General features: G+C 37.7%; 1 long non-coding RNA gene across 2 annotated transcripts in view; it reads left to right on the forward strand.

Moving 5' to 3' along the window:
* Positions 1-26659, forward strand: part of LOC149253154 (uncharacterized) — a 165142-nt gene that overhangs the window by 12144 nt on the left and 126339 nt on the right. The window lies entirely within an intron of this gene.

The raw sequence follows: 26659 nt of genomic DNA on the forward strand, positions 1-26659 counted from the left end.
TCTCCTTCAAAAAAGTGTTGTCCTCAATGCTTGAGCAGTTCTGGATACTTCTGCATAAAATTCTCATCCTCCCATGTGGAATCTTCAGCAGATAAGTTCTTCCACTTGATAAGATACTCTGAAATTGATCGATTTCGTAGCTGTCGAGTTCTTGTTTCTGTGACTGCTTCCGGTTCCAATATAAATTTTCCTTCCTCGTCAAGTTCTGGCAATATTGTTTGAACTGGGAGCTTGTTGCCTATAACCTTCTTTAAACATGAAACATGGAAAACTGGGTGCAATCGAGAAGCTGCAGGAAGCTCCAATTTGTATGCCATAGTACCAATCTTTTCCAACACCTTGTACGGACCATAATACTTTGGTGATAATTTATTATCCTTCTTAGCTTGCTTTAGGGACATTTGCTTATATGGTTGTAGCCGTAGGAATACCCAATCACCTACATCAAAACTTCTTTCACTGTGATGTTGATCTGCCTGTTGTTTCATTCTATTTTGTGCCAACACGAGGTTATCCTTTAAGAGTTGGAGGACTTGTTGTTGATGTTCGATGTGATGTTCCACTGCCTGAACCTTAGAATTTTCTCTTAAATATGATGTGATTGATGGTGGTTGGTACCCATAAAGTGCCATAAATGGGGTCATTTTTGTTGCTGTATGGAAGGAAGTGTTATACCACCATTCAGCCAGAGGCAACCATTTGACCCATTGTGTCTGTTTATCAGATACAAAGCAACGAAGATATCCTTCCAAACATTTGTTTACTATCTCAGTTTGCCCATCAGATTGAGGATGATAAGATGAGCTATGAGCTAACTGAGTACCAAGACAAGAAAATAATTCTGTCCAAAAATTTCCAGTGAAAATGGGATCTCTGTCACTTACAATAATCTTTGGGTTTCCATGTAGCTTTTGAACTGTTTCCATAAATGCAGTAGAAACTGTACTGGCTTTAAATGGATGTGATAATGCACAAAAGTGTGCATACTTGGTAAGTCTGTCAACTACCACCATGATGACACTCTTTCCCTCAGACTTGGGTAAACCTGTGATAAAATCCATTGAAACCTCCCAACGTTGGCTTGGAATGGATAAAGGTTGTAATAGACCCGGTGTCTTAATTGTTTCAACTTTATTTTGTTGGCAAACCAAACATTCCGCCACAAACTTTTGAATATCTGATTTAAGGCCATCCCAAAAAAATTCCTTCTTAACCCTGTGGTAAGTTTTTAAAAATCCTGAGTGCCCTCCTAAGGGAGAAGTGTGCAATTCCATAAGAATCTTTTGTTTTAGCTGGGAATTCTTACAGAGGTATAAGCGATCTTTGTACCATAACGAATCATTTTGCCAGCTAAATGTATCAGAAGTACTGGAATCTTGTTGTAGCTTTTAATAAGTGCCCACACTTCTTCGTCATTCTTCCATTCCTCCTTTGCTTCGTTTATCCAATCTGGTTGGATAATAGAAATGGCACACAACAATGCTTCCATATCCTCATCCTTTCTTGAGAGTGCATCTGCCACCACATTTTGCTTCCCTTTTTTGTAGATGATTTCAAAGTCATAACCCAACATCTTTGTGACCACTTTTGTTGCTCTTCAGAGGATAATCTTTGTTCTAAAAAGTATTTAAGGCTATCATGATCCGTTTTTACCTTGAAGTGTCTTCCCATTAGGTAGGGTCGCCATTTCTTAAGTGCATGGAGTATTGCCAACATTTCCTTCTCATAAATAGCTTTGCTTAAAAACTTTCCCTTGATTGGACGACTTTCAAAAGCAATGGGTCTTTCATCTTGCATTAGAACAGCACCAATTCCATTTCCTGAAGCATCACATTCCACAATAAAGGTTTTTGTGAAGTCCGGTGTAGCTAAGACCGGTGCTTGGCACATTGCCTCTTTAAGATGTTTAAAGGCCTTTGTTGCTTCCGGAGTCCATGAAAATGAATCTTTCTTCAATAATGTTGTTAGAGGTGCTGCTATTCTCCCATAATTCTTAACGAACTTGCGATAATACCCTGTCAACCCAAGAAATCCAATGCTTTATGGATGTGGGGATTTTCCATTCCTTAATGGCTTTAATTTTGCTAGGGTCTACCTTAACTCCTTCATGAGATACAATATGACCCAAATATTCCACCTCCTGGACTCCAAAGAAACATTTGGATCTTTTTGCATATAATTGTTTCTCCTCCAATAGTTGTAGCACCTTGTCAACATGTTCAACATGATCCTTCCAAGACTTGCTGTAGATTAGTATATCATCAAAAAATACTAACACAAATTTTCTAAGGAATGGTTTGAAAATTGAATTCATCAAACCTTGAAATGTTGAAGGTGCATTGGTAAGGCCAAAAGGCATGACCAAAAATTCATAATGACCCTCATGAGTTCTAAATGCCGTTTTTGGAATGTCTTCAATCTTCATTCTGATTTGATGATATCCCGAACGAAGATCCAACTTGGTGAAGTAAATTGATCCATGCAATTCATCCAGTAATTCATCAATGACAGGAATGGGGAACTTATCTTTAATAGTGAGCTTGTTGAGCTCCCTATAATCTGGACACATGCGCCATGATCCATCCTTCTTGTGCACCAATACTACTGGAGCTGAGAAAGAACTTTGACTCGGTTGAATTATACCAGCCTCTAGCATTTCTGCAACCATACGTTCAATTTCACTTTTTTGGACATATGGATATCTGTACGGCCTGATGTTTGGAGGAACACTTCCTGGAATCAGATGAATAGCATGATCATGATCACGCATAGGTGGGAGACCTTTGGGAGTCTCAAATACCTTGGAATGATTGTCCAAGACTTTTTGGAGATCTGGAGAAATAGATGATTCCAATGTGGAAACATCTAGCGAACATAATTGTGCAATTACACCTCTTTGCTCCTTTTTTAGAAGCTTTGTCATGCCATTAGAGCTGATTATCTTTCCTGGTTTCCCTGCAATACCCCTTAATTCAACTTCCTTTCCTTCCACAGAAAATTTCATGAAAAGTTCTTGAAAATTAAAAGCTATTGTACCCAAGGATTGTAGCCATTGGACTCCTAGTACAACATCAGCACCTCCCATTGGAATGGAAAGCATTGGGCTAGTCAATACATATTCTCCCATGGATAGCTTGATATTATGGCACTTTCCAGAACAATTTATTGTTCCTCCATTTGCAATCATCACTTGACACTCTGGTGCTGGATATAGGAAGCAATTCAATTCTTTTGCTACCCTACAATGAATAAAATTGTGGGTGCTTCCTGAATCAATCAACACTATTACCTTTTTCTTCTTGATTTTTCCTTCTATCTTGATGGTTTGAGGAGTGGTAATTCCCGCCAATGCATTACAAGATATGGTCAGATTTATTTGTTCTTCATCTAGGCTTTGTTCCTGGAATATATCCTCTTCTTTTGACCTTTCTTGCTCCTTTTCTTCTTTCTCTTCACAATCTATGTAGAATAATTTCTTCTCAGCACACTTATGACCTTTTGTGTATTTGCTATCACAATTGTAACAAAGCCCTTTTGCTCTTTTTTCTTCCAATTGTTGTGGTGTCAACCTTGTAGGTTGTGGAAGACTATGGGCAACAACACTTCCGTCTTTATAGTTGTGAATGGTATGCTTCCTAGTTGCCATAATTTTGCTTTCCATTTTTCTTGCTAACTTGAATGCCTTCTCTAATGAATCAGGTTCCCAAAGGCGAACATCATGTTGGATATTATCTTTTAAAGACCCTATGAACACATCAATCCTATGCTCCTCTGGAATATCTTTTACCCTTATGTTCAATTTTTGGAACTCCTCAATGTGCTCCATTATTGAACCCTTTTGTTTGAGACTTATCAATTGGCTAAAAAAAGTGTTGCTTTTTGTATCCTCATAATGTGCTATCAATTCTTCCATAAAAATTGCCCAAGTGATAAATTGTTTACGAGAGCAAAGCCATTGATACCATACAAACTGATTTGGTTCCAAATATAAAGTTGCCATACGTACCTTTTGTGTGTTTTGCACATTATTGAGATCGAAGAACTGCTCCATCTGTAATATCCATGTGGCGGGATCCTTGCCATCAAACTTCCTCATATCGATTTTTGGAATATGGTGGGTCTTCGATCCAACATTAGAGTCTATGGAATCATGATTAACATTTCTTTTGTTCACATCATGAGTTTCCTTTACAACCTTTTCACCATTAGTAAGTATTTCTTGTAGAAAATTTGTCAAATCTGTCTTCAAATCTGCCATGTCTGTCTTCAAATCTGTCCTCAAATCTGTCTTCAAATCATCCGTCTTAGCTTCCATGCCCTTTATCTTAGATTCCACGCCATTTATCTTAGCATCTGTTAGCTTTTGTGAGCGTGACATTTGTTGCACTTGTTCTTGTAATTTTGATATATCATGTAGCATTTCTTCCTCTTCTTCATGAGTCATGCTAGAGCTTTCAGGTTCCTTACTAGGTGTTTGCATTTTCTTTCCTCGGGGCATCAGTTACCGATAATAATGCTTTACTATGCCCTTTGAATTCCTTCAAACCAAGCTTATGCAAAAATTAAAAAAAAACTGCACACCTTTTTTTACTTTGTAGAAGCCTGATATTGAATTTGCTGTATCTCTGTAATTTCGAATCATCCAGTTCTAAAATTGTGATCTGTAGTAGCCTTCTATGTCCTCTTTTCAATGCCACTAGTCTGATCCAAATTGGATTCTCCAAGAAAGAGTTATGCACAATCTCCCGCAGTGACCTAATTATAGACTAGTTCAGTAGAGCGAACTTGTATGAAGTGCCACGTGTCACTGTTTCAACCTTTGACTCTGAAAAATATATAAAAGAAAACTACAGTCCGTCATCTTTCTGTACCTTCTTACGAAATTTCAATCCGATGCTCAGAAAGAAAGTTATGACGATTTTCCCCAGGTCACCTGTTTTGAGTGTAATTCAGGAGTCTACAAAAAGACCAACTTTCTCAGATCATATCTCCGAAAATATCGCGCGAAAAGCTCTGAAATTCGGACCCAAGGTTCAGCGCGATTTCTTATCAAATGGGTTTTTTTTGCGACTTCTGAAACATCACAGAAAAAAAGTTATAGCGAAAATGCCACGATGACCTGTTTGGAGCAGCGAAACCCTAGAATCCAAAGCTCTGATACCAAATGTTATGAAACCAGCTCAAGAAAAGATAGAAAAGATAGATTAACGCCTTAGAATTCAGCCTCTTCGAGGGGGCAACCTCCTTTACATTACATGAATGAACAATTCTTGGATGATACAAATGACAAAACCTACTTTCTATATATAGGAGTCTAAGGAGTCACAATATAATCCAGCCGACCTAACAATAATAATATAAAGCCACAAAAATAACAATAGAGGGATTCTATGGGGCACAGAAATAACAATATGGGGGTAATAGGGGCACAACAATATAAATAAGGGGTATAACTACAATAGTAATGGGGTAATCACTAGTATTATAGGGACCCAACAGTTGACAATTTATATCAAGTTGAAGGAAGTGCATTGGGAGCCATGCCTTGCGACACATCCCTTCAATCCGAACTATGGCAGCGGAGGTTTTCTCATCTTCACTATAAGGCTCTACCTGATGCAAGGAAGATGGTTACATGTATGCCCGAATTCAAAATAGAGCATGAAGGTGTATGTCAGGGATGTGTTGAGGGGAAAAAATACAAGGGGAAAATTCCCCTCAAGTGATAGCAAGACCACAAACATTTTGCAATTGGTTCATTTTGATCTATCTGGTATGTTGCTTGTCACATCATTAGGGGGATATTTATATTATGTTGTCTTTGTGGATAGCTTCTCTCACAAAACTTGGATATATTTCCTGAAGAAGAAGGACGAAATATTCTCATGGTTCCGTGCCTTCAAAGCCTTGATGGAAAATCAAACAAGGAAGAAGATCAAGATATTGAGGATCGATAATGGAACCGAGTACGAGTCAAATGAATTCAATGACTATTGCAGGGAAGCTGGCATTAAGAGGGAGACTACTACTGCATATACTCCTGAGAAAAATGGTGTTACTGAAAGGAAAATCGTTCCATTATAGAAGCCACTCGTGCCATGCTTCATGATCAAGGACTTCCAAAGTTCCTATGGGGAGAAGCTGCCAACACTGTTGTGTACGTTCAAAATCGATGCCTTCATCAAGCATTGCTCCAAGCATATTGATATCAGGTACCACTTTATCCGGGATATAGTACAACGAGGAGCAATAAGGCTCCATCATATTGGGACTGATGAGCAAGTCGCCGATATTCTTACAAGCCCCTAAGGAAGGTCAAATTATTAACCTTCTGTGAATGACCTGGAGTTGTGGAAAGGCCCTCTTATGAGGGTCCTGTATGGGATGGATAATGAGCTCTATGAGCTTGGGGGGGCTTAGGGTACTTCTTGAAGCAATGAGCAACCATAGGGTGACTCACCCTCCCCTAGTGGTGCGCTGTGTATAGGGTGAATGGTTCACCTTCCCCTATGATACCCCATGGTGGCATATGCATAGGTTGAGTGGTTCACCCTCCCTTATGGCATATGAGCAGGATGAATGGTTCACCTTCTCCTACCAACACATCCTACCCATGCAGTTCGGGACTCATGGGAAACACCTCTCATCTGGCCAATGAGTAGGGAAATGAGGATAGATACCATAGTACTACCGATGGACACATCGTGTACTACTGTACTCCCTATGCTAAGATGTTGATATTGATCTAGGATCAATGGAAACTGACTACGGGTCAGTTAAGAGTGGTATGACACGCTCTCTGTTGTTGGAGACTGACTTCGGGTCACTGGAGAATGGTATGATACATTCTCAATCATTTATTCTTTCTTTATGGTTCAACAGAGAAGAGCAGTGCAGTGACAGGGATGGTACAGATTGTTGGACAATTTGGCAGGTGATGTTCTCCCTAGTTGAGAGGGAGTGTTAAATTTGGCAACTAGGGCTAAACATCACTTTGGACAAATCTTATGAGGCAGTTGATATTATTCTTGGATTCCTCTTTTTGAGAGCTGTAGGATTGATCTAAAGATCATCCCATTCTGACATGTACAAATGAAGTTATGAATTTATTTTGATTATGGACAAATTGTCAAGGTTGGCCAGCCATCAAATTAGCCACCTCCAGCCTTCAACGTTGCATATAAATACAAGGTGCCTCCTCCTCGTTTTGGCATCTCATCTCTTTCATCTTTCTCTCTGTCATCTTGATTGGGTATGAATTTCTGGGCCTCTCTCTCCACATGTGCGAAAGGAAGACTGTCTTTTCTAGCTGCTGCGTTGACCAGATTTGGCCGAAATTTCAGGAGGCCGAAATTTCAGGAGACCGAAATTTCACTAGCATTGACCCTGTTTGACTTCGGTTTTGTGAGGGAGACCTTTGTTCGGGCAGGCTGTTGTTCTTGGCACTAAAACTGAGGCAGTTTGACCCCTGCGTTGACCATCGTTAACTGCGCTAATTCAGGTTGCTGCGTTGAATTTTGTTGACTAGATTTGACTGGTTATTTTCTGACTGTTTTGGGCTGCGTTATCTTATTGTTGGAGGTTGAGTTCACCAAGGTTGATCGAGCTGTTTTGGAGGTCAATTTTAGCCTTGTTGACCATCATTGACTTTTTGGTTAGGGCTTTTTGTTTCTACGGTTTTGATTGATTAGTTTTTTGCAAGTGAATATTGTAAATTGTACTCTCTCTCTGCTGAACTTTTGAAGAATTATAAGAAGAATTGATCAAGGGTTTCCCCACATTCGGGTTTGTCCTTGGCTGGTGCCATATATTATGTCCTCTTGTGTTGGCTTGTTTTCTACTGTTATTGTTTATGTTCTATCTGCATTTTACTATCATGTTGATGTGATTGCTATACTGGATATGATATTGGGCTAATAAAGAAAATTGAAGTAAAATTGCTCTAAGCATAGAACATACCATTGTTATCCTAAAATTAGCAAATCTCTATAAGAAGAAGAATTTGTTCGGTTTTTCCTCTCAAAGAGTGAGAGGTTTTAGATAACAATGGTATGTTCTATGCTTTAGCACAATTTACTTCAATGTTCCTTATCATCCCAATGAAAATTTCCAATTATATTCAATAGCAATCACATTAACTTAAACACATTGAAAATAAATGCAGATAGAACATAAAAACATGTGCAGAAGAAAATCCAAGACAAGAGGACACAAGATATGGTGGATGCCAGGGACAAACCCCAATGCGGGGATCCCTTTGATCAAATCTTCTTATTATTCTTCAATAGTTCAGCACAAAGAGAGAGTACAAATATCAAATTAACTTTCCTAAAATAGTCTTGTCAAATCAGCAGTCAACAACAGTCAACTGCAACCTTAACCAGAAAATCAACTTGGGTCAAAGAAGCTCCGAAATGTCCTCTAAGGAGCTTGGCCAACAACAGATAAATTTGGCCTTTCAAGAGGGTCAAAGTCAGCCCAAAACATATCGATCAAACCAGTAAAAGGAGAGAGAAAACCTTGCTGTAAATTTTGTAGTCGAATCTGAAGTCAATGCTGAAGTCAAGTCGATCAACCTGTCCCAATCACCTCCAAAATTGTGCCAATAAATGAGGCCTCCAAAAATTGAACTTCCTGCCTCCAAAACACATTCAACACTTGGTCAAACAACCTTGGTCAATGCTGCCCTGTAACCTGAAAATTCTAGCTAGCAAAATAGTCCAAAAATTCGTCCTTCTTTCACACGTGCAAAGTAGAGAAGGCTGCCTCCAAGCTGTATGAGCCATTCAAGAGAGGAGAGAGAGATATGTGATGAGATGAGTGATGTCGAAATGAGAGAGATGTCACTCCTATTTATACACTTCGTTGAGGGTGAGGAGACACATCTATTGGGCTTGTGAGCCTACATTTGACTGAGGCTGACCTTGACAATTTGTGCATGAGAGAATCAATTCAAAATTCCATTTCTACTTGTCAGAATGAGATGATCTTTATATCAAAATTAGACCTCTCGAAAAGAGGAATCCAATGAAATATTCATCTCCATCATACGAGCTGTCCTAAGGTGGAATTTGGCCTTAGTTTCCAATTTTAACACTCCCTCTCAACTAGGGAGAATTCCATCTGCCAATCCCTCTGTCATCCTGTACCATCCTTGTCATCACTACCTTGCTCTGCTATGCTCTATTGAACCATGAAGTAATAATGAGGAAGAAGTGATTGAGAGTGAGTTATAAGATGATACCACTCTCCACTGACAAAAGTCAGTCCTTGATCCCAGATCAAGATGTTGAACATCATGCACCTTAGTCATAGGGAGTACGACAATACATGATGCGTCCATCGGTAGTTCTATGGTCCCTAACCATCTTTTCCCAACTCATTGGCTAGATGAGAGGTACTTCCCACGAGTCCCAGACTCTATGGGTAGGATGTGTGCTGGGGCATCAACAGGAGAAGGTGAACCACTCATCCTGCTCATATGCCATAGGAGAAGGTGAACCACTCATTCTATGCATATGTCAATCATTGGGGAAGGCGAACCACTCACTCTACATGCATGTGTCCGGGTAGGGGAAGGTGAACCACTCACCTTATACACATGTCAACCATCATGGGGTATCATAGGGGAAGGTGAACCACTCACCCTTTACATAGCGCACCACTAGGGGAAGGTGAACCACTCACCCTATGGTCGCTCATATCTCCAAGAAGTACCCCAATCCCCAAGGAACTCCCAAAGCTCAGTGTCTAACTCATACGGGACTCTCATAAGAGGGTCGTTCCACGAATCCAAGTCTCTTGCGAAAGGTTAAGAATTTGACCTTCCCTAAAGGCTTCGTGAGAATGTCTGCGACCTGCTCATCCATCCTGATGTGTTGGAGCCTTATTGATCCCTGTTGTACCATATCCTGGATAAAGTGGTACCTGATATCAATGTGCTTAGAGCGGTCGTGGAACACATGATTCTCTGATAGGCGAACCACACTTTGGTTGTCGCAGAAGATCACGGTGGTATCTAGCACATGCTCAAATAGCTCATTGAAGAGCTTCCTCAACCAAACTGCTTCACTACAGGCCATACTCGCAACAATGTATTCGGCCTCGACAGTGCTTAAAGCGACCGATTTCTGCTTCCTGCTCATCCAAGGTATAGAAGCAGACCCTAAAGAGAAGAAACACCCATACATGCTCTCACGATCCACCACACTGCTAGCCCAGTCAACATTTGAATATCCATGTAGCCTCAAGTTCTTGACAGTGTATCTCAGTCCATAGTGGATTGTGCCTCGGAGATATCTCAAGAGATTCTTAGCAGCAATCCAATGAATGTGATGAGGCTCGACCATAAACTGACTTAATGTGTTCAAAACGAAGCATATGTCAGGACATGAGTTGACCAAGAACATCAGGGCCCCCACAAGTTGGCAATACTCGGAAGGGTTCGCTAATCCGGGCCCAACAACACTTCCACATAGCTTCTTAAAGTTGATTTCCATCGGAGTAGTCACGGACTTGCAATCCACCATCCCACATCTCTCAAGTAGATTCACAATGTATTTGCCTTGAGAAAGGAAAATCTCACCTGGCTTTTGCCAGACCTCGAGCCCTAAGAAGTAGTGCATCAGTCCTAGGTCCTTGATCTCGAATTTGGATGCCAACTCCCTCTTGCATTGATGATTGAGAGGGTCATCACCTGTTAGAAAGAGATCATCCACATAAAGGACCAGAATGAGGGGTCTGTCCTTTTCAACCTTGAAGTATAAGTTCGGGTCAACATCGCTCCTTATAAATCCCAACTTTATAAGATAGCTATCGATCCTCTCATACCAAGCCCCCATAGAGGGATTTTTAACCTGCATAAATGTGTCTGATGATCTTGAAGTTCGAACCCTCCGGGTTGTTCCACATAGACTTCTTCTTTAAGCGAGCCATGCAAGAAGGCAGTTTTGACATCCATTTGGTGTAGGCTCCATCCTTGCGAAGCGGAAAGGGCTATGATCGTACAAATGGTGGTATATCGGGCAACTGGTGCAAATATCTCATCATAGTCTACTCCTTCCTTTTGAGAGAAGCTTCGAGCTACAAATCTGGCATTGAACTTTTCAACACTCCCATTAGCTTCAACTTCTGGCCTCAACTTCCCGATTTATTCCAATCGGTAACAAATCCTCCCCGATCAAATAGATCAACAACAAATATCTCTCGATCAAACTGATCGACAACCCTAAGCATGTAAAACATGCTATCAAACCTTCGAGAGATTTACCTGTACAAACACAACCCTAATCAGTAACAAACTTTCAAATGTACATAAATAGATACAAACCTTTGGGGTCTTCCAGACAACTTGATGTTGCTTCTCAACTTTTCACAGTAGGACTTAGAGCTTTCCAAATGAATCTTGACAGAAGATTCCTCAACCATACAACTTCCTTTCCTACTTTTCATGTAGCAACATATTCTACAAATAGATCCAACTCTTCTTATCTCAACAACCCCTCAAAATACATTATCCAATTTTCTTCTTTCAAGGTGTCCACCATGACTATGATATGACCTCCCTCTTAATTAGGGAGATTTCTTTCATCGAAGCTCCCTCTCAACTTAGGGGGTTCAACTTCTTTTCTATGACATCGGAGAATATTTCATGGTTTCCATCCTTCTCATCAAAGTTTACATCATGCTTATCTCATCAACATTACTTTATGAACATCTTCACCATCTTGAAGATTATATACCTGCACAACTTAGATAGCAAGTACAACCAAATCTATAGAAGCATGAAGTCAACCATATCAGAATCATATAATGGAAGCATTCATCTTTAGAGATCAAATACTTACAATTGGTTACAAACAAGAGACACATACACTTCAATTTATTGCTAGGGTTTTTGTCATAGACCCTAGACTACTTCATCAAGACGTTGAGTATTTCGTAACAACTTTTATTACATCTAGGGTTTCAATGTATCTTCCAGAGGTATGACATATCCTACTACAAAATATTGCAAACCCTAGAAACAATTTCAAACAAATATAGATCTACAACGTATCTAACAACTTTCAGAATCCATATGTTAGACTCTTCCTAGTAGGATTTAGTGCGAAATCCTAGATTTCATACATGAGATTTTAACAACCAAAACCAATCATAGCTCAATTCAAAGTAACAACATGACTGACTTCGATTAGGGTTTGTTGTAAACCCTAGTTTTTACAAAATCTCAACAACCAAAACACAATTTTAGATTTTATCAACTTTTCATAAATCCCAGATTATGATATATCAAAGATTTTCACCTGTACCAAGGTTTAGTTACAAAACCCTAGAATTCACAAATACTATCATCCTAGAGAATCAAACTTTGACTAGGGCTTAAATCCAAACCCTAGGACTCATGACCATTAACAGTTAGGTCAACTCATACATCTAGGATTCCATCATCATGCACAAGCATATCATAACATGTGTTAATCAAACCCAAAGATACAAACATCAATAAAAGTTCGACATATAACAAACTTGATTAGACTAGGGTTTGATCAGAGAAACACACACATGCCAAGGATTTCATTTCTAGGACATTATAAGGGTCTCACTCATATACCTTGCCAAACCCTAATGATCTAGGGTTTCAATACTAAACATAGAAAACCCTAAATCACCAATACTTCAAAGGTTCATGATTTCAAACATTACCATTCAACCCTAACAAGTTAGGGTTTCCATAACCATACCAAAAATCCCAAATATGACATCACAAAGCATCAAGCATTCTCTCTAAACTTCAACAATAACCTTAAGTAGGCTAGGGTGCCACACATTATCATCGACAAACTCTTAAGTTAGGGTTTTCTACAAAGAACCTTTCTAGGGTTCCACAAGAGTAATCAAGGATATGAGGAGGTTAGATTTATCTAATGATGAATCACCCAATCAAGAATCTTTAAGATTCAAGAAAGCTAGACAAAAAAATGTTAGTAAGAGTTAATCAAGAATGAATATGAAGATAGCAAAAAACTTGAAATTCAAAACATACCTCTTGTTTCTTAACAAACCTTGTAATTCTAATGCTTTGTCTTATGTTAAGCTTCCTTTCCCAAGTCTTCAAGAAGTTTTTCCTAAAGAAGGAAAATAAGAGTATAAATGTGATTAGTATTTAGTGCAAACAAAACTAGATAAGTAAGGAAGACTAAGAATGAAAATGGTAATAAGATACTTATCTTTGGAGGTTAGTGAGGGCTCCCTGCAAGCTTGAGGGATACCTATAATTATGCCGTAAGGCGTTTCCCTTTGAAATGAACCCCCCAAATGTCTTTGTGTCTTAATCGTAGCCGTTAGATGTAATGTTAGACGATTGGAGAGAAATCAGCCGTTTAATTAATAACTAATAGGTTAAGGTTTTTTAAGGTTTAGAAATCAGCCGTTTAATTAATAACTAATACGTTTCCGTGTTTGATGCAGAGGAGGGCGCGGGTGTTGAGGAGGGCGCAGCGGAGTTGCTGCAGAGGAGGGCGGCAGACCTGTAGAGAAGGGAGAAGGGTTTCGACGAGGGCCGCAGAGGACGAAATGACTCTTTCTTCGCTGCATGAGGGCTGCGTAGGCCGTTTTTTCTTGCATCTGATGACATTTGTTTGCAATGGACAGTAACCCTTCCTCGCCAATTCTTTTGGACTTGCCACTATCAAGGTGCACCTTTCTCAGTTTCCTACATCCATTTGCAACTGCATAAATACCTCGATCACGACAATCAGACACCCTGCTCATATAAAATACTTCCAGCTTTGAGCACTTTGAAACAACCATCAAACCTCTATCACCGAAATGCATGTTTTCAATTTGCAATTCCATCAGCTGTTGCAAGTTTCTAGTGCTGCCTGTTATAAAGATTTTTAAGGCACAATCTCTGTAGGTTACCTTGCCCTGGCCCTATAATCTTCTTCCACATAGTCATTTGTTTGTAGGTGGTAACCTTAATCATATTAATTTCATAAAACCTGAAAGGATGAGCCAGACCAAACAATTCATTCTTTTATATGCATTTTGGATATTAGATCCCCTGCCTAACTAAGAAGTTCTTGCATTTCCATCTTTTCTATGCATTATTTTTTGTCTTAGTAATAGCCTTTCCAATCTCAATAGGTTTTAAATAGGCATTAAATGGGACAAGAAAAAAAATTTCTTAACAGTTGTAGGGTGTATAGAAATTCCCACATATCCTAGAATGTATTCATGGATTCCCTTGGATGGGATAAGGATTGTTTATTCACCAATTCCATGAAAATACAACCTACTAACAAGACATCAATGGCTATAGTATGATCTGATAAATTGAGCAGCAATTATGGAGCTCTAAACCATATGGTAACCACATATTCGGTCATGAAATTGGTTTCAACGGTTTTCTTTAGGGCTATAGGGTGTACAAAATTTTTATTTTTCACTGGAATTTCCATCAGAAAAAATATTCCAAACTTTATTTAAATTTCCTTGCTCTCTTGAACTCTACGTTGCATCATGCTGATTGTATTTACTCTGTACTCTGTATTTTTTAATACTTTTTGGGTCATGAAATCGGTTTCAGCAATAATCTGAGCCAGACCAAACAGTTCCTTCTTTTATATGCATTATGGATATTAGATCCCCTGCCCAACTAAGAAGTTCTTGCATTTCCTTCTTTTCTATGCATTATTTGTTGTCTTAGTAGTAGCCTTTCCAATCTCAATAGGTATTAAATAGGCATTAAATGGGACAAGAAAAAAAATTCTTAACAGTTGTAGGGTGTACAGAAATTCCCACATATCCTAGAATGTATCCATGGATTCCCTTGGATGGAATAAGGATTGTTTGTTCATCAATTCCATGAAAATACAACCTACTGACAACACATCAATGGCTACAGTATGATCTGATAAATTGAGCAGCAATTATGGAGCTCTATACCATATGGTAACCACATGCCATTTCCAAGCCAATTATCCCACCACCCAAACTTTTGTGTGTGAGAATTTGTGCCAGATTTGGGATTCCTCTTTTCTCATTTTATTAAGTTATTAGTCTTGCGAACCTAATATGGTAAATTCCTCTCGGATTTTATACAGCAATTTTAGCATTTTAATGTGAGATTTGGGACTGCTTGACACCGATGCATTGTATTTGTAGTTTTTTCATATTGTTCATGATTTTATTTTACAAACTTATTATGAAGAGCCCAATCGACTTTTGTATGTATTGTTGATTGAGAAACAATGCCTTACCAGACCTCCAATACTCAGAATTACAAAGACAACAAAAACACCCAAACATTAATAAAATAGTATTGTATGCTTTGATGATAATTGCTCTCATTCATCACTGGATGAGTTTCTGAATTTCTCATTTGTATCCATTGAGTATGCAATGCCACCATTTAAGGAATCATCCAAGCCGCTTTCCAAGTCTTTCAAGAGCATCTTGAAATTTAATAATCAATTTTTTGCAACTCGATAGGGCATAACTTTTTGTCAGTAGTTGCAATTTATATTCCTCCAAATGCTTCTAGGAATTCCAATTGAATATTGAATAAAAAACCAACAGAAAGGATTATATTAGGTTTTTTTCCCGCAGAGACTATTAATTTCCATAGCACTGTACAGATTATGTTGGTTACTCACACAACAATGTTAAATACAGATACTTTGCATCACTTCCTAAAAAAAGCCTTGGCCTACTCTGTTTTGTCTCTGGGTGATTCAACTTTCAGGGACATTTCTGGACGTTTCTGAACTACTTCATCTCCGGTAACAGCCTTAATCTCCTTTCTGAGTTTTTGTTTAATTTCTATTTCATCCATGGACCATGATAGAAAATGCTCTGCCATCAATTGTACATTAGCCACAGAGCAGATACAGAGTCTTATAAATTTGATTCAAAATTATTTCCCAATTGAATTAATTCAGTTATGTATATGCTTTCTTGATAATTTAAACTTTATTCCTGTGTGTTAAACTAATGCAGAGTGGTGCCATCGTGACTGTCTTGTTTCTGGTGAACAGACTCTAGAATCTGACTTGTAGTTGTTATATATGTGATGGCAAGCTATCTTATTATAGTGGAATACCTGATATGATTGATATGATCTAAGTCAAACAGTTGACTTTGCTCATGTCCATCAAAAATCAGTTGATAGTTTTCATTTAAAAATATTTCTGCATTGTTCACTCTTTGTATACCTTTATTTGGAAATAGTCAACTATGCACATCATATAAACATTCACTCCATTACCTTGAGATTAACAAAATCCATTACAAGAAACACTTAACTATAATAAATTGAGCAACAATTATGGAGCTCTATACCATATGGTAACCACATGCCATTTCCAAGCCAATTATCCCACCACCCAAACTTTTGTGTGTGAGAATGAGAATGAAAAAACATAGCAATAGACTCCATAGAGTATTTGTCTTTGTTGTAGCGGTACTAACTATGATGACTATAGCAGGCACTGTATGAAAGAAGACAATTTCTTATCGACTGTTGATTTGGGATAATCTTCCTCATTTTGAGTAGTTATCAATGTTTGCTGGAATTCGATGAAACTCCTAAAATGATTTTACTTTAAATATATTGTGCTTTTCGATAGGGAATTTGTGCCAGATTGGGGATTCCTCTTTTCTCATTTTATTAAGTTATTAGTCTTGCGAACCTAATATGGTAAATTCTTCTCGGATTTTATACAACAATTTTAGCATTTAATGTGAGATTTGGGACTGCTTGACACCGATGCATTGTATTTGTAGTTTTTTCATATTGTTCATGATTTTATTTTGCAAACCTATTATGAAGAACCCAATCGACTTTTGTATGTATTGTTGATTGAGAAACAATGCCTTATGAGACCTCCAATACTCAGAATTACAAAGACAACAAAAACACCCAAACATTAATAAAATAGTATTGTATGCTTTGATGATAATTGCTCTCATTCATCACTGGATGAGTTTTTGAATTTCTCATTTGTACCCATTGAGTATGCAATGCCACCATTTAAGGAATCATCCAAGCCGCTTTCCAAGTCTTTCAAGAGCATCTTGAAATTTAATAATCAATTTTTTGCAACTCGATAGGGCATAACTTTTTGTCAGTAGTTGCAATTTGTATTCCTCCAAATGCTTCTAGGAATTCCAATTGAATATTGAATAAAAAACCAGCAGAAAAGTACTCGTGGCAAGACCAAAAGTATTGGAGTATGCCATTTCCAAGCCAATTATCCCACCACCCAAACTTTTGTGTGTGAGAATGAGAATGAAAAAACATAGCAATAGCCTCCATAGAGTATTTGTCTTTGTTGTAGCGGTACTAACTATGATGACTATAACAGGCACTGTATGAAAGAAGACAATTTATTATCGACTGTTGATTTGGGATAATCTTCCTCATTTTGAGCAGTTATCAATGTTTGCTGGAGATCAGGACAATCAGACCTCTATCACCTAAATGCATGTTTTCAATTTGCAATTCCATCAGCTGTTGCAAGTTTCTAGTGTTGCCCGTTATAAAGATCTTTAAGGCACAATCTCTATAGGTTACCTTGCCCTGGCCCTATAATCTTCTTCCACATAGTCATTTGTTTGTAGGTGGTAACCTTAATCATATTAATTTCATAAAACCTGAAAGGATGAGCCAGACCAAACAATTCCTTCTTTTATATGCATTATGGATATTAGATCCCCTGCCCAACTAAGAAGTTCTTGCATTTCCTTCTTTTCTATGCATTATTTGTTGTCTTAGTAGTAGCCTTTCCAATCTCAATAGGTTTTAAATAGGCATTAAATGGGACAAGAAAAAAAATTTCTTAACAGTTGTAGGGTGTACAGAAATTCCCACATATCCTAGAATGTATTCATGGATTCCCTTGGACGGAATAAGGATTGTTTATTCATCAATTCCATGAAAATACAACCTACTGACACGACATCAATGGCTACAGTATGATCTGATAAATTGAGCAACAATTATGGAGCTCTAAACCATATGGTAACCACATATTCGGTCATGAAATTGGTTTCAACGGTTTTCTTCAGGACTATAGGGTGTACAAAAATTTTATTTTTCACTGGAATTTCCATCAGAAAAAATATTCCAAACTTTATTTAAATTTCCTTGCTCTCTTGAACTCTACGTTGCATCATGCTGATTGTATTTACTCTGTACTCTGTATTTTTTAATAAATTTTGGGTCATGAAATCGGTTTCAGCAATAATCTGAGCCAGATCAAACAGTTACTTCTTTTATATGCATTATGGATATTAGATCCCTTGCCCAACTAAGAAGTTCTTGCATTTCCTTCTTTTCTATGCATTATTTGTTGTCTTAGTAGTGGCCTTTCCAATCTCAATAGGTATTAAATAGGCATTAAATGGGACAAGAAAAAAATTTCTTAACAATTGTAGGTTGTACAGAAATTCCCACATATCCTGGAATGTATTCATGGATTCCCTTGGACGGAATAAGGATTGTTTGTTCATCAATTCCATGAAAATACAACCTACTGACAACACATCAATGGCTACAGTATGATCTGATAAATTGAGCAGCAATTATGGAGCTCTATACCATATGGTAACCACATGCCATTTCCAAGCCAATTATCCCACCACCCAAACTTTTGTGTGTGAGAATTTGTGCCAGATTTGGGATTCCTCTTTTCTCATTTTATTAAGTTATTAGTCTTGCGAACCTAATATGGTAAATTCCTCTCGGATTTTATACATCAATTTTAGCATTTTAATGTGAGATTTGGGACTGCTTGACACCGATGTATTTGTAGCTTTTTCATATTGTTCATGATTTTATTTTACAAACTTATTATGAAGAGCCCAATCGAATTTTGTATGTATTTTTGATTGAGAAACAATGCCTTACCAGACCTCCAATACTAAGAATTACAAAGACAACAAAAACACCCAAACATTAATAAAATAGTATTGTATGCTTTGATGATAATTGCTCTCATTCATCACTGGATGAGTTTATGGATTTCTCATTTGTATCCATTGAGTATGCAATGCCACCATTTAAGGAATCATCCAAGCCACTTTCCAAGTCTTTCAAGAGCATCTTGAAATTTAATAATCAATTTTTTGCAACTCGATAGGGCATAACTTTTTGTCAGTAGTTGCAATTTGTATTCCTCCAAATGCTTCTAGGAATTCCAATTGAATATTGAATAAAAAACCAACAGAAAGGATTATATTAGGTTTTTTTCCCACAGAGACTATTAATTTCCATAACACTGTACAGATTATGTTGGTTACTCACACAACAATGTTAAATACAGATACTTTGCATCACTTCCTAAAAAAGGCCTTGGCCTACTCTGTTTTGTCTCTGGGTGATTCAACTTTCAGGGACAATTCTGGACGTTTCTGGACTACTTCATCTCCGATAACAGCGTTAATCTCCTTTCTGAGTTTTTTTTTTAATTTCTATTTCATCCATGGACCATGATAGAAAATGCTCTGCCATCAATTGTACATTAGCCACAGAGCAAATACAGAGTCTTATAAATTTGATTCAAAATTATTTCCCAATTGAATTAATTTAGTTATGTATATGCTTTCTTGATAATTTAAACTTTATTCCTGTGTGTTAAACTAATGCAGAGTGGTGCCATCATGATTGTCTTGTTTCTGGTGAACAAACTCTAGAATTTGACTTGTAGTTGTTATATATGTGATGGCAAGCTATCTTATTATAGTGGAATACCTGATATGATTGATATGATCAAAGTCAAACAATTAACTTTTCTCATGTCCATCAAAAATCAGTTGATAGTTTTCATTTAAAAATATTTCTGCATTGTTCACTCTTTGTATACCTTTATTTGGAAATAGTCAACTATGCACATCATATAAACATTCACTCCATTACCTTGAGATTAACAAAATCCATTACAAGAAACACTTAACTATAACAAGCTATACATTTTTATTTGCTAGGACACCCACATTAGCTTACTTTATTCCAACCATTGGGAGCTTTAAAGCCTGACAGATACTAATATCTGAACTCTTCCATAAGAACTACTCTTTTACATTACCCCATAAAGAAAGGAGAACCCTTACCAGATTACAATGCTTTCTGCTATAGTAAGCATTCTTACTCACAAGATTCTGTTTCTCATTAGTTGATATCCGTACCCACTTCTAGAGCTAGCTTCAGATTACCTAGCTATACCGGGTGCATTTACGTCATTTTTCTCTTGCTCTGATACAAACAACATCAGCTAGCTTCGGATTACCTAGCTATACCGGGTGCTAGAGCTAGCTTCGGATTACCTAGCTATACTGGGTGCATTTACATCATTTTTCTCTTGCTCTAATACAAACAACATCAGCTAGCTTCGGATTACCTAGATATACTGGGTGCTAGAGCTAGCTTCGGATTACCTAGCTATACCGGGTGCATTTACGTCATTTTTCTCTTGCTCTGATACAAACAACATCAGCTAGCTTCGGATTACCTAGCTATACCAGGTGCATTTACGTCATTTTTCTCTTGCTCTGATACAAACAACATCAGTGGTTTCAGTGTCCTGCCTTGTGTACCAGATCTGACTTGTAGTTGTTATATATGTGATGGCAAGCTATCTTATTATAGTGGAATACCTGATATGATTGATATGATCAAAGTCAAATAGTTGACTTTGCATGCAAAAATTGATTTAGGACAGTGCATCTTAGTGTGTGCTCTCTGCTCTATGTTGAAACAATTTCACTTCTCTTTCCTTAGTAGCTAGGATTTTCATTGCAAAAAGAAAGTAAACGACTGTTTATCATCTTAGATTGCATATTTAGGAATTGTATATCTACATCACGCGATCAACCTTAAAGGCAAACTTCTTAAGAAAGATCAACTGCAAAATAAATTTCAATAAACATAAAAACGCTTTGGAACCCAACGCACAACATTTAGAAGTCTAGGCTAGAGGCGTATTACGGCGTCGTAAAGCCTGGTAACTATCGCTTTCATCGTAGGTTGGATGATTCCTCCTCTTTGAGACGAAAAGTGCCAGTACGGACTTGTGCTCCCACGTATCGTCGAGTATATATTGGGAGACCACAGTAGGCTATATCCTTTATCCTTAGGAAGCCGTGTCTGTCGCTCTATCGATCGCAATGCACTGAACACAGCATTCAGGAAGATTGACTGCTGTACCATAAAAAGTATTCTGCAGTTTTGCGATTGGTTTGGTAATCCCCCTGTCTAGATTTCCAGAGTAGTCACTTTCGTTCCTTTTTAGACTCCTTAAAAGAAAAGGTCCATCTGAGCACTTGTCACTTCAGGATCATTAAAAATCGAAGGCGACTAGAGTCATGTTTAGCTTTTTCTCGACTCTTAAAAATTGAAAAAGCAAGTTGTGTCAAAGCGTCATAAAATTTATTTAAATCGGAATAACATCGCTGTTCACTCATTGGTCTTAAGTTGAGAAAATGGAGTCCACCAATCAAGGATTTCCCCTTGGGGGAATCCTACTCCCTTTTCCTCTAGGGGAGATGTTGGTGCACCTCATATGGCTATATTGTCCCTTCCAGGGCTTGCAATTGGCCCGCCCGTATGGCTTTTCTCGACCTCTGTCGTTTAAAACACCGTGATTCTTGAGAAATCAAATCAACAACCAAATGATACTAGAGCTACCCAAATCGAAGGCGACTAGAGTCATTTTTAGCTTTTTCTCGACTCTTAAAAATTGAAAAAGCAAGTTGTGTCAAAGAGTCATAAAATTTATTTAAATCGGAATAACATCACTGTTCCCTCATTGGTCTTAGGTTGAGAAAATGGAGTCCACCAATCAAGGATTTCCCCTTGGGGGAATCCTACTCCCTTTTCCTCTAGGGGAGATGTTGGTGCACCTCATATGGCTACATTGTCCCTACCAGGGCTTGCAATTGGCCTGCCAGTATGGCTTTTCTCGACCTCTGTCGTTCAAAACACCATGATTCTTGAGCAATCAAATCAGCAACCAGATGATACTAGAGTTACCCCCCAACCTTCTACTTCGTTTGTTTCTCCCTCTCCTTCTTCCTCTTCGCTTGGTGAAACTAGTCAAACTAAAAACCAAGTAACTGAAAAGAAGAAGAAAAGGAAGGAGAAGAAGAAGAAGAAGCGAACGACGAAAGGGGGCAACCATGCATCATCTGACAAAAATCCACACACTGCACCATCCAAACTAAATCTCCATGTGTCATTTGCAAAGGAAATCACAATCTTCGAGATTGTCCTTGCATCCCACAGATCTTAAGGGACTGGTTTCCCCGCTTGCCGTTCCTTTCTAGCACTACTTTTGGCTATTGCATATTCCTTTACTCTTTTGAATGACATACTTCATTTTATCCTCTCATCTAGCTTTCACAAGAGCTGTCCTTTCTTTGTTTGTGAATATGTCAACTAAACAAATGCCAACTGACCCTGAGGATTAAAAACATCTAATTCCAGGCCTGTACAACATACTAAGTACCAGGCAGGTAAACTGTTCAGAGCTTTTAGATGTTCCAGAATGGTGCCAAAGGTGAAGTTGTTTGGCTTAAAAACACTCTCCTCATTTGACCTAAAACATTTCGGGCCTCATGGCATTACCCAACGCAGGCCTTGACAATGGTGCCAAAGCTGAAGTTGTTTGGCTTAGAAACAATCTGCTTAATTGAGCAAAAACATTTAGGGCCTCATGGCATTACCCATTCTGTGCATATCATCAAATTACAAATCCTGGAATTACATAATTTTATGTAACCTCATCTAGCATAGGCATTGCATTAAATAGTTTCAGTGCTTGGTCATTGGACCTATGTTGAGCTTAGCCACCTATCATTGCATTCTATGCAATTGCACAACTTCTCTCCACCATTATGTACAACATTCGTTTTCTCTGGAAACAAAAATACTCATGCAAAACCCAAATTCCACAATACAAATTTGCCCAATACAAAACCCACAACGTAGCTCCAATGTAGCTCTGGTGTTGCTACTGCCAAATTCCATAAAAAATGTATACATTATTTGGCACATGAAACTCAATCATCATGCCCTATCTGATTGTTTCTAACATGTGTAGGTTTCTGAAATTGTTAATTTGCAATTTTAACTATGTTTCAAAAAACATGATCATATAAAAATTGTTGTAATAAATATCTTTCTTCATTATGTTTACAAGCTTAGATACCCACTCATTTAGAAACAAATTGAACATGCTTCTTGCCCTTTGCCCTTTAATTCATATATTTTCAAGTAATGTTATAGGAATGTAATGAATATTAAACATCTTACGCGAAGAAAACAACATTTTTGTGTTTTGTTTTGTACCAGAAAATGACAACAAACCTTACTCAGAATGCAATTTCCTCAATGTTATCTGGATCAACTCATATTCAACCATACCTACAAATTGTTGAACTTGAACCAATACAATCAATGCAAAATTCAACTCCACGATATCGTACTGCAATTTCAGACGGAACACATAAGAAACACATCATGCTTCCAAAAGATTTCAATGATCTCGTAGCAACAGGGTTGCTACAAAAGGGTTCTGTTATAAATGTTAAAAGCTGGACTACCTCAGCTATCGGTCCATCAACGTAAGTTTGCTATAAATTTCTTATTTCAAATTTAACATTTTTATTTATAACACATCCACTTCTAACAATTATTCCTATGACTCTCATTTGTCGTGTAGGTCTATAAAGCTAATAGACTTTGAAATATCTACTTCATTTGCACCCTTAATTGGCAATCCAAAAACTATGAGTATCCCGATCACATCTGATGAAAACACTCCATCCTCATCGAACCCAAATCCTTTATCAAAAAGACACTGCCCTCTTCCAACTACTCCAACGCCATCCGTTCTGCCAGTTCAAATTCCCATCAAATCGTTAAACCCTTACCACTCAAATTGGTGCATAAAAGGATATGTCCGAAGGAAAACAACTCTTCGACAATTTCAGAATCAATGCGGACCCAGTAAAGTGTTTGGTTTTGACCTGTTCGATACAGAGGGTGGAGAAATACATATTACATGTTTCAACAATGTCACAGATTACTTTTTCAACAAAATCCAAAATGGAAATGTCTACATTGTCTCTAAAGGGAATGTAAAAATGGCTAACAAGCAATACAACCACTTGAACAATGCAACATCTACCATAGAACATGTTGCCAGTGAAAAAAAACATAATCCAACAGTGCAATTCAATATAAAATCAATTAATGATATCAGAACAACAAACGTCAACTCCATTGTTGATATTCTTGGTATTGTCACAGACATTTCCAGTGTATGCACTATACGTAGAAAAGATGGCTCTGAAGTTAATAAATAAACAGTGCAACTTCAAGACATGTCACAGTATAACATAGATGCAATCTTTTGGGGAGATAATTTTAATGCTGTGTCACAAGAAATCTTCTCCCTATGTGCTACAGGAAATAACCCGATCATTGCAATCAAATCTGCGCGTGTTGGAGAATTTAATGGAAAAAATATCGACACTACAACGAGATCCATTATTCTTGTAGATCTTGACATTGAAGAGGCACATACGCTAAAGTCATGGTTTAAAAAAGAAGGTTCGACTGCAGCTTCTACATCTTTGACAACAAGATCTCCTTTTGGCCATCAACAAAAAAAAATAACAATCGCTGATATTTACAATATGGATTCCTTAGAGAAACCAACATTTTTCCAATTAAAGGGCACAATAACAAAAATTGGGATGGATAGTTTTTACTACATTTCTTGCCCGTCGATCGTTGGTGGGAAAAAATGCATGAAAAAACTTATTCCACAAAATACAGGGATGTGGTTCTGCCCAAAATGCAACGCTGAAGTAAGTGACTGTGATTACAGATACTTATTGAAAATCTACATACAAGATCACACATGTGAATTAGCTTCAACTGTTGCTTTCGAAGACGCGAGATCTACAATTCTTGGAAATAATGCCAAAGACTTCTATTTATTATCTTCAGATCCAGAACTGATCAAGGAAATTGTCTCTAAAGCTCTATGGACAGATCATATCTTCACACTATCAGTGAAGACATAAACTTTTAAAGGAGTGCCACGATTGAAATGCGTTATCATAAAAGAAGAAAAGTTGCATTTCACGACAGAATGCAACAACATCCTTAGAGAAATTCAGAACATCTCGATATTGTAGATAAATATCGCAAAATGTATTCCTTGCTTTTTGACAATTCCTATTGTCCAATTTTATAAATACAACTTTACATGATATAATGTTGCATGCCTTCTTAAGAAATTTTCTTATATACCATTGAAATAAGTATTTGTCCTCCATTGTATCTATCATTATGTGAGTAGACAAATTCACATTCTTTTTTTCTTTTATCATCTTCTTCCTTTTAAAAAATGACGTAACTTGCTACATTACACATGAAACTATCTACATGTATAAAGAAAAAATACTAATATGTTCTTTCAAACACATTATTCAAATAAAAAAATTCACATAAAACTATTCAAAACTTAAATTTTTTTCCCTTCTTTCACTTTCACTTAAATTTTTTTCCCTTCTTTCGCTTTCATGCAATAACATGGTTGTTGTCTCCAAATAACATTCTTCTTTTCCCCTCTCTTGCTTGTAGGTACCATAAATTTTGCGAATGGCTTCTTCGTCTAATGATGAACGTGCTCGAAGATACTATGCAACAAATAAAGAACGAATAAATGCACGTCGCCATGAGCTTTATCAAGCAAAAAAAGACATCAGAGAATGTCAAAAACACAAAAAACAGAAGGAAAACCAACATTCCTCGTCTGAAATGGCCCACCCCAAAAACAATCCTCCCTTGCAATTATCAAACTCTTTATCTTCTCAACAAACCTCTCAAACAAATACATCCATACCTCATTGCCCTAACCCCTCCTTCGCACATGCTTTCAGCAACGTTTATACTAATCAAGCACATCGAGATTTCCGTGCAAAGATTGATAAACTTCCACCTAAATGCCCATGCTCCATTTGTCTTGAATCATATCCTGGAATACATATCCGCAATTCCAACCACATGTATTGCTGCTCCAGATGCGTCTCTGAAACAAAGGGTCATCGCTTCTCATTATCAAACAACATGGACCCTAGTCCTCAACCAGCTATCCTTACATCTCTTTCACAAATAGAAGAAATGCTCATTGCTAGGGTTAACCCTATACTGCAAGTAACACATGCACGTGGTGGCCAATATAAATACAGTGGCCACACAATTTGTTTTCCTCAAGACATTACAAAAATCGCAAACATGTTGCCACGACGTGTTGAAAACTTGGACATCCTAGTTGTCACTTGTCATAGTAATGACCATAAGTCTTATGATTTCATTGTCAGTAGACATCGCGTTCTCGCTGCATTAGAATACAAATTGGCAAATGACCCATACTATAAGAATGTTCGTATTGATAACAACGCACTGGCATCCTTACCAGCAATCCCCACCGATGTCTCCTCCTCCCTTCACCATTCCAATACTATAGAAACCACTATCCACCTTTCACTTGAACCACCACATGAGCTCACCGAAGATTCCGCAGACCCATCCGTAAACCAAACATCATCATTCGTACCCATCATACCTAATACAAATACAGAA

Source organism: Pinus tabuliformis, chromosome 7 (genome assembly GCF_031772625.1).
Source record: "Pinus tabuliformis cultivar Carrire ecotype Pingquan chromosome 7, CPIR1, whole genome shotgun sequence".
NCBI lineage: Eukaryota > Viridiplantae > Streptophyta > Pinopsida > Pinales > Pinaceae > Pinus > Pinus tabuliformis.